At 38.7% G+C, this 20512-nt stretch overlaps 2 long non-coding RNA genes across 4 annotated transcripts in view; one reads left to right on the top strand and one right to left on the bottom strand.

Moving 5' to 3' along the window:
• LOC113602200 (uncharacterized) overlaps positions 1–20512 on the top strand; it is a 134089-nt gene that overhangs the window by 14811 nt on the left and 98766 nt on the right. The window lies entirely within an intron of this gene.
• On the bottom strand, positions 1780–10932 carry LOC128312413 (uncharacterized). Its single transcript, XR_008291729.1, has 2 exons — positions 10385–10932; positions 1780–4674 (listed from the first exon to the last, which is right to left on the bottom strand). It is a non-coding gene; the product is annotated as an uncharacterized LOC128312413 (long non-coding RNA).

Consider the following 20512-nt stretch of genomic DNA (forward strand, 5'->3'; position numbering starts at 1 on the left):
GAAGGGTCAATCCTGCAGGTGCCTCCTACCATGTAGGTAACCCCACTAGGTTAACCCAGATTATTGGTTTCTAGTCTTTCCTGTGTTTCTTTTTGCAAAAAAAAAAATTAGATATATGTATATTTCTTTATTATACAATAGACAGTACACTACAGATCAGCAATTTTCAAACTTTTTAGTCTCAGGGTCTCTTCACACTATTAAAAATTATTGAAGAAACAAAGAGCTTTTGTTTATGTGGGTGATATCCATTATATTTACTGCATTAGAAGTTAAAATTGAGAAACTGTAAAAACATTTACTAGTTCAACTAAAATTAACACTAATAAGCTCCTAAAATGTAAATATATCATATTTTTTGTGAAAAATGATGCCACTTTCTCAAATTAAAAAAACAGAAGATGGCATTGTTTTATATTTTTTTGCAAACCTCTTTAATGTCTGGCTTAATAGAATACAGCTGGATTCTCTGCTTCTTTAAGTGATCTCTTGCAGTATATTGTTTAGGTAGAAGCATATAAAGAAAACCTAGCCTCAAACAGATCTGTTGTTGGAAGAGTATTTTTAACAGTGTTTTCAGATATTGTTCATGTCCTCTGATACTACTCTAAACACAATAGTGATGAATGAAAAACAGTTATAAATATGGCATATATTAATTCAACTATATCAATAATCACTTTAGGGGTGCCTGGGTGGCTCAGTCGGTTAGGTGTCTGACTCACTCAGGTCATGATCTCACGGTTCGTGGGATCGAGCCCCACATCCCCACATCAGGCTCTGTGCTGACAGCATGGAGCCTGTTTGGGATTCTCTCTCCCTCTCTCTCTCTCTGCCCTTCCCCTGCTCACACAAGCTCTCTCTCAAAATAAATACATAAACAAACATAAAAAAAAAAAAAGAATATGTTCTGGAAATCACTCACTATCAGTTTATAGATATCAACCTTACTACTTTTTTTTTTTTAACAGTTCTAGAGCACTCCATTGTATAGGTGTACCATACTTCCATTATTTTCTTATGTTTGGACATTTAGGGCGTAATTACAAAGAATTTTGCAATGAACAATCTCATGCATATTTGTTTTCATGTTACTGAAGATGTATGCTGAAGACAACTTCTTGGATGTGCAATTGCTGTGTCAAAAATAAATACGTGTCTGTTTTGTTGGATATTGCCAAATTCCAGTTCACAATGCAAATACCAATTTGCATTTCTACCAGCAATGAATAGGAGTTCCTGTTTCTTCCCAACCTCACAACAAACTATAATGCAGAAGACAGACACATAAATTAATGATATATTAAACCCATAGGCTATCTCTGAAGCTGACACCAACCTTTTCTAAGAAATTTCTTTTCAAATACCAGCCTATGGGATGATTGGATTAAGTAGACCCTAGTCAAAGCTGGGCCAGATTCCCTATTCTGGAAACTCTGGAATTAGAACAGAGGTCCCATTCTGTCTCTGTTAGGAAATGATGTAAAGTTGGGGCCAACTCAATCACATTGGGTCATATACCAACCAAAGCAGAGAAAACTGGTCTGTAGAAGCAGAGATGAGAATAACCTCATTTCCTGATATCTTCTCTAATTCCCATTTTAGATCCTGCAAGGGCTGGTTGAACTTGGATTCCAAGTAGATTATAGTAGAGATTGGATTATAGTAGAAACTTGCTACACATTATTATTCCCTGATATCGTTGCTGATTGGCTACTTATAATAAAAAGAATCACAATTAAGGAAAAGAGTTACAATGCAATGAGATATGATAGTTGATCAGAAGCTTGCATTAATTAGGTTATAAGCTTTATTTGCTCTAAGACCCAAATAAACATGAAAGAGATGCATTTCTCTCTTTATCAGTTTGAACATAAGCACTCCAGGGCTAATATGGCAACTCTGAGGTGCTGAGGGTCACACCCCTTCTATTTTGTTATTCCACCGTGGCTGCTCTCTTGTAACCTACAATGCCTACTTCAGCTCTTGCTACTTTTCAGCCACTGGCAAGAGAGGAAGGAATAAGGGAGCCATGCCTATTTCTTTTAATAGTTTAAAAATATATGGTATATATGAATTCTTGTCACATCCCATTAACTAGACGCAAGTTACATGTTCAAACCCAGCTATGCTAAGGAGGTTGAGAAATATAGCCTTTGACGGAATGACCATATGCTAATCTAAAATTTGATAATTCTATTGCTAGAGGGAGAGGGGAAAATGCATACAGTTTCAGCCACAACCCACCCACGATAACCCAATTACACACACTCAGCCTTCTTCCTACATATAAAACACACTTGTCCCCTGTTCAAGTGAAACAACCCAAATTTCCATCTGGCCACTGCATTCAGTTCAAAATCTAGGATCTCTGTGACATGCATTCCCCCATCAGGACTCTCTGGGACGGTTTCATGTGAGCATCTTCTGAAAAACAGATTATGTGTCCTCCCCACCTCCACTCACCAAAAAGAGTGATGAATTAAGAATGGGATCATAAGAATCTTCTTTTGGAAAAACAAAGAAAAGGAAGGAAACAGCAATCATTGAACGGCAATGGTGTAATGCTTGCTAAGGCGAAAGGCTCCCTGCACTGGCAATTAAGTGTGTTTCTCCATTAGACTCGAGCTCTGCCAGACAATCTCCTTCTTTATTGCCCACTGTGGCCTTCAGCTTTGCCTTTGAAAGGTTCTTCCATCAATCATGCTTCATAGCCACATCTGAAGTGGTATTGAAGGGTAATGCTCTTGTGTAGGTTCAGTTGTGGGAGCCCTGGGGATTGCTTTAGGGGTTGAAGAATTACTAGTTCTTGAGGGCCAGTCTTGTGGATTCTTAATACATTTCTGGTATATTTCCTTCCATTCAACTCCATGGTCAAGTAACCACAACCACACATCATGTCTGGAAAGCCCGAAGAGTCTCCTCTTTTACACACATGGCTCACACCCGCACTCAAAATATGATGGATAACCTGATGCTATGTGAGGCAACTGGCTTAGGTTGGGAAGCAACCAAACTTTATTAATCTGGCTGGCTCCTGTTGACTGGTAAAGAGCACATGAGAAAGGTTTCACCAAACCTCCCTCCTTGGAAATGTATTCCATTTCACTCTGCTTTCAAACCTACCTCTTGCCTGGACTCATCCCTCTCGTAGGACTTAGCGAAAGACAGAGAAAGCAGTCAAATACATAAACATTCTGACCTTCCTCAAACACTTCTCGAGCTGTGAGCCTGACTGGCATGAGCACTGCCTTCCAAGATATTGCAGGACATAATTTGTCTGAAATTAATATAGCTACTGCTGCTTTCTTTTGGGAGGATTTAACATGGTATATCTTTCTCCATCTCTTCACTTTTAATGTCTTTATATTTAATCTTATAGACAACATATTGCTAGGTCTTGTTACTTTATCCACTCTGACAGTCTCTTTTAATTGGTATTTTTAGATCATTCACATTTAAAGTGATTATTTTTTTTTTTTAATAATGTTTTATTTATTTTTGAGACAGAGAGTGTGAGCAGGGAGGGGCAGAGAGAGAGGGAGATACAGAATCCAAAGCAGGCTCAGGCTCCAAGCTATCAGTACAGAGCCTGACACATGGCTCCAACTCATGAACCATGAGATCATGACCTGAGCTGAAGTCAGACACTTAACCAACTGAGCCACCCACGCACCGCTAAAGTGATTATTGATATAGCTGAATTAATATATGCCATATTTATAACTGTTTTTTATTCATTGTTCTCTTGTTCTTTATTTTCATGTGGGGGCAGGGGTGGGGTTTGGTTCTTTGTTTTGGTTTGGTTTTTTGGTGTCTACACCCAATGTAACTCTAGCTCATGACCCTGAGATCAAGAGTCTAGTATGCTCCACCGACTGAGCCAGCCAGGCATCACAGCCTTCTCTGATTTTAATTGAGCATTTTATATGATTCAGTTTTTCTCTCCTCTCATAGTGTATCAATTATAGTTCTTAAAAAGACTTTTTTAGGGGTTGGGGCGCCTGGGTGGCTCAGTCAGTTGAGCATCTCACTTCAGTTCAGGTCATGATCTTGCAGTTCGTGAGTTGGAGCCCCACGTCAGGCTCTGTGCTGACAGCTCAGAGCCTGGAGCCTGGTTCCGATTCTGCATCTCCCTCTCTCTCTGCCCCTCCCCCGCTCATGCTCTGTCTCTCTCTCCCAAAAATAAACAAACATTAAAAAAATTTTTTTTTAATAAAAAAAGATTTGCTCCCTGTCTCAAATTTTCTGCAGTTTGAATAGTTTAAGTCTTACTTCTGTTTTTTCCTTTCTTTGGGTATTGCAATCACTATATATGACACCTTTTGTAATTGTCCCATAATACTTGGATATCCTGTTACATCTTTTTGATTCTTTTCTTCTCTTTGCTTTTCAGTCTGGGAAGTTTCCATTCACATATCTTCAAGTTCACTGATTTCTTTTTTCATGTGTAGTCTATTGATGAGCCCATCAAAGGCATTCTTCATTCTTCATTTCTGCCGCAGTGGTTTTGATTTCTAATATTTTGTTTTGATTCTTTCTTTGAGTTTCCATCTCTCTGCTCTTATCTGTTCTTAAGTTGTCTCCCTTCTGTATGAGACCTCTTGACATATTATTCATAGTTATTTTAAATTCCTGGTCTGATAATTTCAGAATCTCTGTGAAATCTAGTAGCTACATTAAAAAAAAAAAAAAAGTAAAAAGAAACAGGTAAAATTAATTTTAATAATATATTTTTACTTAGCCTAATATATCTAAAACATTACTATTCAGCATATAACCAATATAAAAATTATTATTTAATTTTATTTAATTTTTTTTTCACTAGTTCTTGAACCTCGGTATGGGTGATGATGATGATGATTTTAAGATTTCATTTTTAAGCAATCTCTACACCCAACATGGGGCTTAAACTCACAACCCTGAGATCAAGAGTCACATGCTCCACCAACTAAGCCAGCCTAGGACCCCTTCAGTGTATATTATTAACTTATAGCACATCTCAAGTAGGAATGTCATTTTAAGTGCTCCATGGCCACATGTGGCTAGAGGCTACCATATTGAACAGCTTGGTTATAAGAAATCTCTATTTCTTTCTTTTCTTTTTATTTTTTTAATGTTTTTTTTTTTATTATTATTATTCAATTTAGAGAGAGAGAAACAGACAGCATGAGTGGGAAAGGGCAGAGAGAGAGAGTGTGAGACACAGAATCTGAACCAGGCTCCAGGCTCTGAGGCTGTCAGCACAGAGCCCAATGCAGGGCTCGAACTCATGAACCATGAGGTTGTGACCTAAGCCAAAGTCAGGTGCTTAACCAACTGAGCCACCCAGGTGCCCCAGAAATCTCTATTTCTGATTCTTGCAATCTGAAACCACAAACTCTGTGATGAGATTAATTTTTATTTATTTTTTTAAAGTTTATTTACTTATTTTGGAGAGAGAGAGAGAGAGAGAGAGCAAGCATGAGTTGGGGAGGGGCAGAGACAGAGGAACAGAGAGAATCCCAGGCAGGCTCCCAAGAGAATCCCAAGCTGTGCGGAGCACTGTCAGGGTGAAGCCCAACACAGGGCTCCATATCACAAATTGTGAGATTGTGACCTGAGCCAAAATCAAGAGTCAGATGCTTAACTGACTGAGCCACCCAGGCATCCCAAGATTAATTTTTTTATTAAAGAGTTTTTAATGTTTATTTATTTTTGAGAGACAGAGACAGAATATGAGTGGGAGAGGGGCAGAGGGAGAGGGAGATAGAGGATCTGAAGTGGGCTTCATGCTGACGGCAGAGAGCCCAATGTGGAGCTTGAAGTCCCGAACCGTGAGATCATGACCTGAGCCGAAGTTGGATGCTTAACTGACTGAGCCACCCAGGTGCCTGCCCCAAGATTAATTTTTTTATATTATACTCAAAAACATATATGTTTAATTTCGTCAAAATTATAGTCAAAAACATATAGTCAAAACATATAATTTAATTATAATTTAATTATAGTCAAAAACATATAATACAAAATGTACTGTCTTAACCATTTTAAATGTACACTTCAGTGGTGTTCTGTATACTAACATTGTTGGACCATCCATCTCCAGACCTCTTTTCATGTTGGAAAGCTGAAACTTTATACCCATTAAACAGCTCTCCATTTCCCTCTTCCCCCAACCCCTGGTAACCACCATTCTGCTTCCTGTTTCTATGAATTTGTCTACTGTAGATACCTCATATAAATGGAATCAAAACATATGTGTCCCAGAAGTGGGACTGCTCGATCATATGGTAGTTCTACTTCTATTAATTTTTTGTGGAACAGCCACACTTTTTCCCATAGCAGCTGCATTACCACTGACAGTGCACAAGGGTTCCAATCTCTCCACATCCTTACCAATACTTTAATGTTCTGTTTTTTTAATGTTTAATAGTAGCCATCCTCCTATCAGTGGGTAGAACATGACATGATGTGGTGTCTCTCACTGTGATTTTGATTTCCATTTGTTTTCTCTTTTTTAGGTAGGCTCTATGCCCATGTGGGGCTTAAAATCAGGTCCCTGAGATTAAGAGTCACATGCTGTACTGAATGAGCCAGCCAGGTCCCCCTGCACTCTCTAATGATTAGTGATATTAAGCATCTTTTCATATGTTTGTTGGCCATTTGCATATCATCGTTAGAGAAATGTCTATTCAGGTCATTCACCCATTTTTTAATCGAGTTTATTGTTATTGAGTTGGAAACTACTTTTCATATGCAGCACATACAATCAGATGCATGTTTAGGGTAGTCTCAGGTGGATTACTAGTCTTATGCATTGTATTTAGCAACACATAAGATCAACACAAAGAAAAAAGGATCATAGAAAGGATATAAACAAACCAACAAAAAAACAAAATAGAAAGCACTCTTCTGATCTAACACAACCATGGCCCTCTACATCTGGTATATGGCAGTTCTGGTTGCCAAAGGTCAATGAAGAGATAATTAAGCTCAATAAGGCCCAGAGATCTGTGGAATGGGGAACCAACTAAAGCAGAAGTACAATCTGGTCACCATTTTCATCAATATTTCCCTATAGCACTTTAAGTATTTAAGACATCTGGAATACATTTTGTTATTTAATCTAATTTTGTTGTTTTCCAAATGGTTATCCAGTTCTCAACATCACTGACTGAATAATTCATTCTGTCAACCATCCTAACTTGAAAAGCTACCTTTTTTTATATGCTTAAATCTTATATGAATTTGAGCCTGCTTTTGGTATACCCAGTCTACTCCATTATTCTTGTACCACAGTATTACAGTATTTCAACTATTGTAGCTTTATAATATCTGAGGGAGCATCTATTAATTGATTCCTTCTGAGTTTTAGTAATAATTCCTTCACCCTCAATTTTAGCTAAACATGTATCTATGGCTGGCAGATACAGATCACAGCCTGCCTTGATCATAGACTGGTGTGGTGTGTGACCAGGATGAAGCCCATAGAGAATGGAAATGAAGTGTGCAACTTCCTGGTCATCTCCTTAGAGACAAATGTACTTGTTCTGGACTCTCCTGTGGGCTAGAATAGGGATATGGAGGTTAGCCAGCTTCTACCAAATGGAAAGGATATTAACCCAGATAATAGCAGCACGAGGTGAAAGCAATCTGTCTCCCTAAATAACTGTGGAATACAGCTTCATCATAACACTGGACCTTTCACCTTGAGACAGTTTGGGGAGATTTAAAAACTCTTCCATCTTATTTGAGCCCTATAGTTTGTGTCTCTTTGCTTATAACCTAATTAACAAATGGTTTTAAGAATAACTTTTTTTCCTATTCCAAATGTAATGTATATCAATTGTAGAAAATTCAGAAACCAGTAAACAAATACATACTGAAAATTAAAATGTAAAAAAAAGAAACCTTTGAGTGAAAAGAAGAAATACACATTTCCACTTCTTCATAATTACACAGACACAATTATTACAAAATTGAATATTTGGGGGTGTATATTTCTGTTTGCTGTGGTGATTTCTAAAGTGATACATAAATATATAGACAATCGATATTTATAGTCACATAGTTATAGGGAAATGAATATATCTATATACAACAAAAATGGGATTTTACTCCATATGTTGAATTGTGATATACTTTTTTGCACCTGACAGTGTATATCATGAACTTCTCCATGTTATGAAATATTCCTCTCGATGTAGTATAATTTATTTAACAAAACATTCATCATTAGACATCTAGATTCTATAAATTTTTAGCCATCTTAAATAATACTGAAATAAAGACTTTTGTAGAAATATACTTGTGTTCATCCATGATGACTTGGGATAAATTCCAACCAGTGAGATTTCTCAGTCAAGGAATATGGAAAATTCTATGATTTTTTTTTTTTTTTTTTACATGCACTGTCAAATTTCCCTTTAGAAAGAATATGGAAGTGTAGTTAGAAGAGTATCACTTCTCTTTGGCCTTTCTGACATTAGGTATGGTGAGTTTTTAATTAGCAATTCCTCTTTTTTTGTTGTTGTTTTCAAAGATATTTTAAAGGGAAGTTGGGAGAGACTTCAATGGTGTATGTTGGTAAAAGGAAATTGTGGGCCTACATAGAATGGGTGTTGAGGCCTAAAGAAGACACAGAGATGGGCCACCTCTTTATTTAATTTCATTGATAGAGCCAAGAGACCACTACAAGCAGTATCACGAGGAAGAACCAAATAAAATCCATGGTAAACAGGACCACTAGTCCAACTGGGGCTAGACTTGGAGATGAAGCTTAGCTACAAAGCCAGGAAACTTAGGGGAGAGGGGAGAGAAGGTTTGAAGCATGAGGATCATGTTAGAGTGGCATGGAACATGCTAGAACAAGTGAGAGTAGTTCCTGAATTAGTAGTGTGGTTGAGAGCATCAATTCTAGACTCAGACTGTCTAGCTGCACAATAAACGTTAGGGATTATTGTTATCATTACTGCAACTGACTAAGCATCATATACTCATGTCCACCAAAGGTATGAGGGTTCAGGAACATTTAAGAGATGATAACTATTTAATATTTTACTATATAATTATGACCAATTCAGTGAAGCATGAAACAAACATAGGAGACATAACCCTCAGAAAGGAGTAGACAAATCTCATTTTGTATAAACGATATGATTGTGTATCTAGAAAACCTAAGGGAATTAGTGAGTGCTCAGGAATGAACTGTGTGACCTTAGGCATGTTACTTCATCTCACTGAACTTCAGTTTTTTCATTTATAAATTAGGATAACAGTGATAAATAACTAGAGGATTACTGTGAAGATTCAACAGGAAAATACATGTAAACACAGAATATAGTGCCTGCCATCTGGCAGCTGTTCAGTACTACTATAATTTTATCACTTCTTATTGTTATTTTTATTATGGCAACTATAAAGGACAAATTTTTAGTAGGATAGTAACTTTCTTGTATATCATCTATAAACAGCTAAACTGTGATGGAGAGAAAAGTCTCTTTTTATAGTATGAAAAAAAACCTTATAAAATTCTTTATGTAAAACATACTAGACTCTATGAAGAAAATTCCAAAATGTACTCAGAGCAAAATAATAATCTGAGTAAGTGAATGAAACTACCATCTTCCTGAATGAGAAAGCTCAGTATTATAAAATGTCAGATTTAACAAAATCCCAGTCAAATCTCAATTTAAAAGGGGCACCTGGGTGGCAGCATCTGACTGTTGATCTCAGCTCAGGTCTTGATCTCAGGGTTGTGAGTTCAAGCCCCATGTTGGGCTCCATGCTGGGCAGGGAGCCTACTTAAAATTTTTCAATTCAAGTTTGGGGACAGAATTTTACCCTAATGATTCTAATCTCTTTGTTGGAATGAGTGGCAAACAAGATGAGTCTGGGGCAGTAATTCGCAAACTTGATTGCATTAAGACCCAGGTTGCAAAGGATAAAAATGTTCACTTGCTACATTATACTCTTTCTCCCTCCCTCTCTCTCTCTCTCTCCCTTTTTTAAGATTTTTATTTTTAAGTAATCTCTACACCCAACATGGGGCTCGAACTTACAACCCCATATCAGGGGTGGAATGCTCTAGGAACTCAGCCAGCCAGGCACACCCACATTTTTCTCTATCAACATGAAAAGAGTTACATTGATTCAATGAAAAAAAAATCTCTTATTCTTCCTACCCTATTAAAAAATGCCAATGAGAGAATAAACATTTCTTTTTAGTCACTACCTTCTTGCTATCTGGGGGTATTGAAGAATTAAGAATCTTTTATCCCTACATTTCTGTGCTCACCAAGTGACATTCAATGCCATTTCTCTTTCACACTGGAAAAAACCTTGTGAGGTAGGGTTTATTTATTATCAGCTCTACTTTATAGACAGAAAAACAGATACTCACCCAATAAAGCTTGACCATGCCAAAGAGTGAGTCGCTGGCAAAGGCCAGAATTCCTACATTCCATTGACTATAACTTTCTCCGTAAATCTAATGAGCCAGACCCCGTGCCTGATACTGCGGATGCAGACCTCGCACACCTGGGTCCTTCTTGACCCAGGCTCCTCCTACCCCTGTGGACAAGGGCAGGGTGAGCCCCCTGGGCAGCGACCTGGGCACCTAGCTCCCTCCGTGAAGGGCGGTCTCTTCCACCAGGTCCTGGCCTTTCCCTGCTGAGGCAAATCCTTGCTGTCCTAGAGACTTCTTTCCTCCTTGTAACAGATAAAATGTTTTTGAACGATTCCTGGCCTTTGTTTCCTTACGATAAGCTGGTTTCTGTTTCCTGAACCCTTTCCACCCTGGGGCAAGGGCGAGAGTCACCTCCGGAAGAAAGAGGATGTGATGAAGGGGAATGTTCTGTCAGACAGGAAGAGGAGGGGCAAAGCCTGCCCTTTTTCCTAGGGTCATTGCAGAAGGGAGACGTATTGCAGTGCATGTTTAGGCTTGTTGCAATTTTCTCTCTGGGCTGAGCCGAGGTCACACACTGTGGTGGGGACAGAGGAGAATGGAATATGGGTTCCCAGGTTGCTGTTGGTTCTCAAGAAGGGTCACCAGGGTCAGACCCTCCCGTAGGCGGATCCCAAGGGGGCAAACTTGGGAGGACCCGCTGGGGAGGGGCTTACGTATAGGTGCAGAGGATGTGACTGTAGGGGAGAGAGCCCCTGGGCACTTGACTAGCAGCAGACTTTACAGAGCACGCATGGGACATTGTCTCTGAGGTCAGAGGAGGCCTGGACACTGCACCATACAAGCACCTTTTATCTGGAAGACATCAAGAAAATATGTAAGTCCTGCCGATTTCCCCAGAAGAAGAAAAGGTGGATGAGACTACATTTAAGAGATAAGAGTATTTTAGGGACGCCTGGGTGGCTGAGTCCGTTAGGCCTGGGACTCCTGATTTCCCCTCAGGTCATGATCTCACGTTGCTCATGGGTTGGGACAGCATGGAGCCTGCTTCAGGTTCTCTCTCTTCCTTTCTCTCTGCCCCTCTCCCCTCTCTAAAGAAATAAATAAACTTTAAAAAAGAGAGAGAGAGAGAGAATTTACTTAACCAGATAAAGATTTTTATCAGCCCTAATGGGAAGCTGAACTTTGAATGGACCAATTGTTTACACTGAAACAAACCTGCATAATTGGGAAGAAATGGAAATATTGTAAAGAACTAAAATCAAGCTTTCCTCTTGATACCTGAGAAATGAAAAGGGCGGAGTGGGAGAGGGAAGTCAGCTTGCCAATGAGCAGTCAAAAGGAAAACAAACGAAATTTTTTTTGCACATCTGAGTTGTATACTTTCACAGTCTTGCTGCATTCTGTTTCCTCCATGTTGTAGGAACTGAAAGGTTGCATTTAAAATGCATTGGGCCTTTGGGAGCCAGGAGCATACACACAGCTCATGGATTTCAGGATGATTATCACTGTCTCTAGAGAAATTAATTACTGCAAAATAGCAGTTACCACAGTGGTTACTTATAGGTTTCTTCTGTGTGTGCAATTTATTACAAATGTTGGGGTGGGGCGGGGGCGGGGGGGAGATTATTCAAAAGGAAAAAAATAAAGTTACTGCCTCATGATAATTGACCATAGCTTTCCTGGTCAATCTATAAAAAATACATCTGTGTAATCCTCCATCAATATTTAACCTAATTAAATGAACTCTTCTGAGACTGTGTCCTTCTCTCTTCTAGGTAATAAGCCTTTGTGTTTTTATAATGGTCTAGAATTTACCTTTTCTATCTGATGCATAGAGTTAACCTTGTGACATAGGGGGAAAGGTACCATTATCTCCATTTTACAAATCAGGAAATCGTCAAAGAAGTCATAGGATTGCTCATGGTTGTAGAACCATCATGTAAATAAGAGAAATAATGTGCAAACCCGGGCCTTGTGCGTGCTAGTCCAGTGTTCAGCATCAGTGATTTCCAGTAAGTTATTTCTGGAAACTTCTTCCTCTCAACACATAAGACAGGATTGGATCAGCCATTCTGATTCAAATGGGAATGAGGTGGAATCCGGGGTCCTGCCTACTCCCTCCCACTCCCTGGAGTGCTTCCACGGAGGTGCCCCTGCAGCACCCCAGGACTTCACTGAAAGCAATCTGAAAACCACTGCCCTGCACCATGCTTCTCCTAAACCACTTCAGCCTCCCCCATTTCCAACTATACTCTGTTGAGAACACAGAGCCCAGCATCAACTTGTGAGACGAGTAATTTGGGGCGCAGAGTAAATCGCAAAAGTAACAGTATGGTGAGAAGAAACAGACCAGCTGAATTTAAAGACATAGATATGGTTAAATTGCCCCTCATATAGTATACCACCATTGCTGTCAGCTCAAGTGCCTTGGGGCAATTGATTGTTGAAATATCATGACTGTCCATGATGCAAGCGTTCAGCTGCCCGGTCAGAACTGAGACTAATGAGGACAAGTCTGGTGCAAACATCCGTTGCCCACTAAGGCTGTGTGCCCTACAACTGAATGAGAAAGTGGGGGTGGTCAAGAGAGGAAATTCTACAAAAGGTGACAAGCAGCAAGACTGTCAACAGATACTTCTGACCCGGTTCCCATTGAGGCTGGCCACATACGAACTCCATACGGTAGTCCAAAGGAGTATGCCGATGAGGAGAAGGCCTTTTTTCAGAAACTCTGTCCCAATCCAACCAGTCGTAAAGCTGCTTCACAAGAAAGGAGAGACTTGGGGGCTCTGTGCCACTCACATTCTTGGTGACCCCACTCCTGGACAAAGAATTTCACAAAGGAACTCTTTGTAGGAGGACTGTGTCCCACCTTGTGCCTACCACCTCTGAAAACATAATTTTAAAATGTTTCATTATTAAAATACATCCCCTAACTTAAAAATAAAAGTCGAATTGTAGAGAAGGGTTAATAAAGAACAGCAGTCCCCCCTCCAAGAGGGAAAATTCTTTTTAACTATTCTAGTCACTTCTATTTTTATTCTTATGGTGATTGCCTCATTTCTTTAAATACTATATTAACATTGCTATTTCTTGATGTAGTATTTTCTGAAATTATTTGTTGACTTCCTACCATAAAAGATGAAGATTTAGCTTGGCTCTCTTTCCCAATAGATTTGTGTTCTTTTTTTTTTTTTTTTTTTAAGTTTTTATTTTAATTCCAGTTAGTTAACATGGAGTATAATATTAGTTTCAGGTGTACAATATAGTGATTCAACACTATCATGCATGACCCGGTGCTCATCTCAACAAGTGCACTCCTTAATCTCCATCACCTATTTCACACTCGTCCCCTCCTTCTCTCCTCTGATAACCATCAGTTTGTTCTCTATAATTAAGATTCTGTTTCTGGGTTTGTCTCTCTCTTTTTTTCTTTGCTTCTCTGTTTTGTTTCTTAAACTCCACATAGTGAAATCATATGGTATTTGTCTTTCTCTGATTGACTTATTTCATTTAGTATTATGCTTTCTAGCTCCACCCAAGTTGTTGCAAATGGCAAGATTTCATTCTTTTTAATGCTGTATAATATTCCATTGTACATCTATACCACCTCTTTTTTTTTTAATTTTTTAAATTTTTATTTATTTATTTTTGAGAGAGAGAGAGAGAAAGAGCAAGCAGAAGGTGGACAGAGAGAAAGAGAGAGACACAGAATCTGAAGCAGGCTTCAGGGTCTGAGCTGTCAGCTCAGAGCTTGATGCGGAGCTTGAATCCATGAACCATGAGATCATGACCGGAGGCAAAGTTGGACACTTAACCAACTGAGCCACCCAGGTGCCCCTATACCACATCTTCTTTATCCATTCATCAGCCAGTGGACAGGTGGACTGCTTCCAATTTGTGTTTTATTTTGAGTTCCTCTCAGTTACATTTATAATTTTATTTTTTAAGTTATTATTATTTATCTATTTTAATTTTTTTAAAGTTGGATCCACACCCAACATGGGGCCTGAATTCACAACCCTGAGATCTAGAGTCAAAAGTTCCACTGACTGAGCCAGCCAGGAACCCCCTACATTTATCATTTTAAATGAACACCTTCATTTCTTGTTATGTCAGCTATTGACATTATCTCTTTTCTCTCCATTTTCTTTCACCTCTCCTCTTGATTTCCATCACTCAAGTCTGCCATATATACTTTCATATTGTCAATGACCATGACCTTTACATTCTGCTCTGAAACTAAAGTTGACTCTTGAACAATAAGGGTTTGAGCTATGCGGGTCCATTCATATGCAGATTTTTAAAAAAATAAATACAGTACAGTATTATAAATGTCTTTCTTTTCCTTATTAATTTATTAACAACATTTTCTTTTCTCTAGCATACTTTATTGTAAGAATACAGTGTATAATACATACGACATACAAGACATTTTTAATCCACTGTTTATGTTACTGGTAAAGCTTCCTGTCAACAGTAGGCTATTAGTAGTTAAATTCTGGGGGAGTAAAAAGTTTTACGAGGGTTTTTGACTGCATGGGGATTGGTGCCCCTAACCCCCACGTTGTTCCAGAGTCAACTATGTAAGTAAATCTTTAGATTAATTCAGAGTTGAAAATCAGTTAACTATGTTTATTATATTATAACAAGGACAGATGCTCTTGGTTTGCCACCTGGCATCCATCCCATCCTCACTTGACAGAACCTAACAGGACCCTGAGTTTTTCAAGTGTCTGCCCCCATCCACTTAGCCAGAATTTCCAGCAGAGGTCAGCTCTATTTTCAGCCAAACAAAGGATCCCACGTGGGCTATTCAGTGTTTCTCAAACTTGAATAGGCATCAGAATGACCTGGAAGGCTTGGTAAAGCACACTGAGCTACATTCACAGATATTCTGACTCAGTAGATCTGGGGTGTGGCCCAAGGATTTGAACTTCCAGCAAAGTTCTAGGTGATACTAATTCTGCTAGTATGGGGACCTTACTTTGAGACTCACTGGTCTAAGTGAAGTATGGTCATTGCATTAATTAGGATATTGCTCTGGCTGTTTAATAGTGATCAGAATTAATGGACAGAAGTTCATTTCTTTATCACATAAAATTCTAAACTAGTAGGAGTGTAAGCTTAGCTTAATGAGAGTACCTTGGTTCCAGGTTCCTTCTGTCTGTTGCTGTCATCTCCTTAGGAATTGCCCTCATCTTCATGTTTGAAGCTGACTTGCTACCGCTAAACCTTTGTGCTTGCTAAAGGGAAAGCATGAGGCAGTGGAGAGCATACAACTTTTTTTTTTTTTAAGATTTTATTTTTAAGTGATCTCCATACCAAATGTGAGGCTTGAACTCACAACCCTGAGATCAAGTTGCATGCTCTACCGACTGAGCCAGCTAGTCACCCCCATACAACTTGTTTTCTTTTTTTTTTTTCCTTTTAAGTAGGCTCCATGCCCAACTTGGGGCTTGAACTCATGACCCTGAGATCTAGAGTCACATCCTCTACTGACTGAGCTAGCCAGTCATGCCTCACCCCCCGATTATAACTCTTTTTTAAAGGAATAATCTAGAAATTGCCCACACATCTCCAATCACATCCTATTGGCCAGAACTTAGTCACATGGCTACACATAGGAACAAGGGAGGCTGGGAAAGGTGGCTTCTACTTTGGTGATTATGTATCCAGATAAAATTCAAGGGAGTTCTATTATAGAAAGGGAAGAAGAAGAGAATGAATATCAAGTAGCAATTAATCTCTCCAGTAGTGGTTCCATTCTCCTTTCCAGCAATTGTTTCAAGGTACACATGACACACTTTTGGCCAATGAGACAAGAAATGATGTCAGGTGAGGGCTTCTGGGAAAGTTTTCCTCTCTCCAGGAGAGACATGGCATCTTCTCTGGGGTTCTATCATGTTGGTGTGAACCTTAAAAAAGAGCAGTGGGCATCTTGCTACTGAGAGAAGAGCCAGCTTTTGAATAAAGTTTACAAAGTAAAGCTGGCAGAAGGAAAGATGGAAAGAACATATGTGCTTGATGAAGACCCAGAACCACTGGGTTAACCAGTCAGCCTGAAACTTCCCTGCCTACAGTGCCCCTGTTATGTCAGATAATAAATTCCTTCTTCTTTAAGCCACATTGGTTTTTCTATAGTTTGGAGCCAAACCATCTACATGAATAATGTGGCTTTCTAATTGTTTTTCTTTCTTTTTATTTTTGCATTGTTGGCATCTTTGTATTAGCCTAAAATCACAAAGTTAGTATGAGACACTCAGCCCCTTCCCTTTTTCCCCCAGATAATTTCCTCCTAGCCTCTTGCTTACTGGCCAGGTCTGCTACCCAGCTGTCACCCTGAGACTTCCCTTAATTGCTTTCCTCATTGGAAACCACCATTTCCTGCATGCCAGTGCTTTTCCTTGGCTTATTCCTGTGTCTTGCAGAGGCATATTGCCAAGTAACTTCCTAAGAAAAGATATGTGGGAAGTGAATTTTCTGAGTCCTTGCATGTTGGGATTGGTAGGCAGATTGGCTTCCTTCTCAGGTATGGCCTCTCCATGCATCCTTCAGGCTGGAATTACCTTCACTGTGTTTCTCTGGTTACAACTTTCTTCTTTGTCTTCCAGAAATTTATTGAAAGATTTAGATCACCGATGGCCCTTTCCTCATCTCTTGATTGCTCCTCAATTATACCTCTTTATTTCTTTATTGTCATTTTAATGAGGTCTTAAGAAAAAGATCACATAAATATGTCATTCCTCCATCTTGAAGCAGAAGTTTTATCCTCTTTTAATAAGACTAATAAATAATTCAGACTTTGAAACCAGGTCATTAGATTGGATAATTCACGTTTCAGTATTCTGTGAAAGAACATCATCTTACTATTTCTCAAAAAAACACTTTTTTCAGCACAGTCAAGATAAAATTAAATGAACAAACTGTATTTGTCTGGGAATTTTCACCCACTCACTTTCCTGAATTTTCTTCAAATTACAATCAGGGAACTAGAGTTTCTACTCCCTATTTTCCATTAGTTATGAAAAAAAAATTTTTTTTAACCATTACTGCCAAAAGTGTGACTGAACATCCAGGTCACTAGAAATTTACAGTTCTAAAATGTGTGTGTGTGTGTGTGTGTGTGTGTGTGTGTGTTAAAATAACTTTTCACTATTCAATTGAAATTCAGTATTTTTTTCAATAATTACATTGAAAAGAAAGAAAAGAGCTCTTTCATAAACACGTGAAATAAACGTAAGAAAAAGCCCATGTCAACAGATATAATGGAAAGAACATGTAAACAGTAATATCAAAATGATGAACATTAATGGACCACTTAAATGAACTCACATGTAAAGGCTGCAAATTAGCCTTTCTTGAGAGCCTACTATGTGCTTTGTAACTTTCATATGTTTAATAATAATTGCTCTCAATCTTGTGAGGATCTTATTTCTATTGCTGAAGAAACAGACTAAAGTAATTACCTTACATAAAGTCACACAGGAAAGAATTGGTTGGGTCAGGGTTCATGTCCACTTTCGCTGAACCCCAAAGTCTGTGCCCTTTGCACTTCATCATTCTGTAACATAGGTGAGTGCATCCATTCCAATCTGTATTCATTTCCTAGGACCTTTGTAACAAAGTGCCACAGATGGGTGTCTTAAAACAACAGAAAGTCATTCTCTTACAGTTTTGGAGGCTAGAATTCAGAAATACAAGGTGTTGGCAGGGTTGTGCTCTCTCAAAGGCTCTTGGAGAAAATCCGTCCCATGCTTTTCTCTTAGCTTCTGGGGTCATAGGCAATCCATGGTGTTCCTTGGTGTAGAGCTGCTCATCACTCTGCTTTTTTTCTTCTGTGGTCACATGGCATTCTCCCTGTGTGTGTTTGTCTTCAAATGGTCATCTTCTTATAAGGATGTCAGTCAGAATTGATCCAGTACTCCCCCCCCGCCCCGACCCCCTGATCCCCAGCTCAAGTATGACCTCATCTTAGGTATTTATTTAATAATTTACTCATTTTATTTTATTTTATTTTAATCCAAGTTAGTTAACATATAGTGTAATAATGGTGTCAGGAGTAGAATTTAGTGATTCATCACTTACATAGACACTCAGTGCTTATCCCAACAAGTGCCCTCCTTAATGCCCATCACCCATTGAGTCCATCCCCCAACCCAACACCCCACCAACAACCCTCAGTTTGTTCTCTGTATTTAAGAGTCTCTTATGGTTTGCCTGTCTTGCTGTTTTTATCTTATTTTTCTTTCCTTTCTTCTATGTTCATCTGTTGTGTTTCCTAAATTCCATATATGAGTGAAATCATATGATATTTGTCTTTCTCTGACTGACTTATTTCACTTAGCAGAATATACTCTAGTTCCATCCATGTTGTTGCAGATGGCAAGATTTCATTCTTATTGAATGCCAAGTAATAATCCAACTAATTATATTTTTAATTTCCAAAGGTCACATTTTGAGGTCCAGGGAGTTAAGATTTCAACATATCTTTTTGCGGTGACACAATTCAACCCATAACATATAATTTGGGTTTTCTCGTCTATAAAGGCTCTATTTCAACCATTTGCTCATGAATAAAGGTAGTATTAGTGTTGAGGAGGAAAAGTTTTCCATTACCCTTCAAAATTCTTTTGGCTGGTCTAAAAATTAAGTTGACATGAGACAGATTAACAGTAGCAAATAAAATTTGATTACTTATGTACAGAGGCTCTATAAGAATATAAGGCCCACAAGCAGTTAGACAATGGAGGCTTCTATGACTTCCAGAGCTAAGGACAAAAAGGTAGGGGTGTGGGACCTCAAAGGGAAGACAATTCACAGGAAGATAAAAAAGAGTAAATATTTGATAAACAAATGTTGGCTGGGTCACACAGGAATAGTTGGACATAGAAAGGAATTTTAACAGACTTTGCTAAGCTTCTCCTTCTCTACCATACCTACTTTATATACACTGTAGTTATCCATTACAATAGCTCCTTTCCAGAAGCAGGTCCTCTAACTAAATTCTTTCAGGCAGTTAGGGGGAAGATCAAGGGTTCTTACTGAGCCTTATGTTTTTTTGGTTTTTGTTTTTTTTTTAATTTTTTTTTTAATGCTTATTTATTTTTGAGACAGAGAGAGACAGAGCATGAATGGGGGAGGGGCAGAGAGAGAGGGAGACACAGAATCGGAAGCAGGCTCCAGGCTCTGAGCCATCAGCCCAGAGCCCGACGCGGGGCTCGAACTCACGAACCGTGAGATCGTGACCTGAGCTGAAGTCGGACGCTCTACCGACTGAGCCACCCAGGCCCCTTGTTTGGTTTTTTAAATATTAGCCTAAAATAATCCATCTGCCAAAGAGACATATTGCAGGGTGGTGATTTTGCTCCCCTACATTAGCTAAAAATTCTAACGTAAAATTAGCTTACACAATATTCTAAAAATATGGTAAAATTATTATTGAAAGAAACCTGGTTTGTAAGTCTTAAATCTGTATTAGAATCATATTATTGAAATATTTCATTTCAATGGACAATTTTTATTTGTGTTAAATTTTTCACACGTTAAAACATACCCAGGAGTTATTGTTATCACATTAGAAGTAATTGAACTACCTTAATTCCTCCAAAAGAGTCTCACCAAAAGTGATTTCAGGGTATTTAAACAATGCATTGTGATGACAACTAGGTCTTTTAGAATGTAAAGATTACCTTCAGTATACTGCCCTTTTTGTAGACTCTGAAGCATGACTAAAATAAGTGTGGAGCTCATCTCAATGCCAAGTCTAATTATTATCACTTAAATATTTAAAGTTTTATTGTTTTATTGCTGATGGTTCTTCCAGAAACTTCTAGCTGCTCATTGACACTAGATGTACGTGCTGTGTACTAATGTTTTATTTCTTTGAATAAACAGTAGATTTTTTTTTGAGAGAGAGAGGGAGCACAAGCAGGGGAAGGGCAGAAAGAGGAGGACAGAGGATCCAAAGCAGTCTTTGTGTGGGCTTTGCATGGGCTTTGTGCTGACAACAGCGAACCCGATGTGGGACTGGAACTCAAAAACTGCAAGATCAGGACCTGAGCCCAGGTTGGATGCTCAACTGACTGAGCCACCCAGGTGCCCTGCATAGATAGTAGATTA

Source organism: Acinonyx jubatus, chromosome D3, assembly GCF_027475565.1.
Source record: "Acinonyx jubatus isolate Ajub_Pintada_27869175 chromosome D3, VMU_Ajub_asm_v1.0, whole genome shotgun sequence".
Lineage (NCBI taxonomy): Eukaryota > Metazoa > Chordata > Mammalia > Carnivora > Felidae > Acinonyx > Acinonyx jubatus.